Genomic DNA, 1,657 nt, shown 5'->3' with positions numbered 1-1,657 from the left:
AACTGAGGCATGGGTAGTCCAATATCACACAATAAATAATACCCACTGTGTAACTGAAATCAGGACTGTCATGCTCCAAAGCTCATGCTTTGCTGCATCCTATTCATTTGGAGTTTTTCCAATAGTCATTTGATCTTCTAAAAACAGTAACAAGAACTTTTGATTGCACTGATTTTCTCTATTATTTTTTTGTTTTCTATGTCATTGATTTATGCTTTGATCTTTGCTTTTTCTTCTTTTCTGCTGACTTGGGCTTAATTTACTCTTCTTTTTCTAGTTCTTAAGGTAGAAACTGATGACACTGATTTGAGACCTTTCTTCTTTTCTAATTTATGTGGTTAGTCCTATAAACTTTTTCCTAAGTACATTTTTAGTGTCATTCCACAAATTCTAATAAATTGTATTTTCATTTTCATTCAGTTCAAAAAGCTTTCTAATGTTCTTTATGATTTCTTCTTTAACCAGATATTTAGAAGTATCTTAATAGTTTCCAAATATTTAGGGGATTTTCTAGATATCTTTTTATTATTGATTTCTAATTTAGTTCCATCATAGTCAGAGAACATACTTTGTCTAATACTAAATTTATTAAAACTTGTTTTATGGTCTTGGTAAATGTTTTATGTGCATATTAATAATGTGTACTCCACTGTTGTTGGGTGAAGTGTTTTATAAATGTCAAGGTTAGGCCAAGTTGGTTGATAGTATTTAAGTCCACTATATTCTTTTTGATTTTCTGCTTGCTTATTCTATCAACTATTAAGAAAGGGAGGTTGAAATATCGCCAACTATAATTGTGGATTTTCTCATTTATCCTTGCAATTCTATCAGTTTTGAGGAGTATTTAAATTTATATTTAAAGTGAGTTTCTTGTAGGCAAACAACATGTAGTTGGATCTTGCTTTGGATAAACAATCTGACAATCTTGGCCTTCTAAGTGTGGTTTTTAGACCATTTACAGTTAATGTGATTATTAATATGAATGGGTTTAAATCTACCTTCTTTCTGTTTTTATTTTGTTCTATGTGTTTGTTGTTCCCTTTTCCCTATTTTTTCTGTTTTTTAAAATTTCATTTTATCTCCTTTATTGTTTATATATATATATATAAGCCATCACACCATGCCAATATATAAATATTATATATATATATAGTTTATATATATATATATATATATATATATTTATTTATTTAATGGTTACTTTGGGGTTTATAGTATACATCTTTAATTTATCCCCATCTATCTTCAAGTAATATTATATCACTTTATGTATAAAATAAAAGTCTTACAATAGTATATGCTTTCATTCCCCCCCCCGCCAGCCTTTATGCTATTGTTGTCACACAGTTTACTTCTCTATATGTTATGAACCCAGAATACTTGTTATCTTTTTATTTGCTTTAACCAATAAATTCTCTTTGAAATATATTTTTAAATAATAAAAAATGTATTTGTTATTTTCCCACAAAGTTATCATTTCCAGAGGTCTTAATTCTTTTGTGTAGATCCAGATTTCTATCTGGTATAATTTTTCCTTCTGCCTCAAAGACTTCCCGTAGCATTTCTTATAGTGCAGGTTTTTTTTTTTTTAAGATTTTATTTATTTGACAGAGAGAGAGAGAGAGAGAGGAGAAGCAGGGGGAGAGGCAGAGGGAGA

Source organism: Ursus arctos, unplaced genomic scaffold (assembly GCF_023065955.2).
Source record: "Ursus arctos isolate Adak ecotype North America unplaced genomic scaffold, UrsArc2.0 scaffold_12, whole genome shotgun sequence".
In the NCBI taxonomy this organism is placed as follows: Eukaryota; Metazoa; Chordata; class Mammalia; order Carnivora; family Ursidae; genus Ursus; species Ursus arctos.
Note: the sequence above shows the minus strand (reverse complement) of the source record.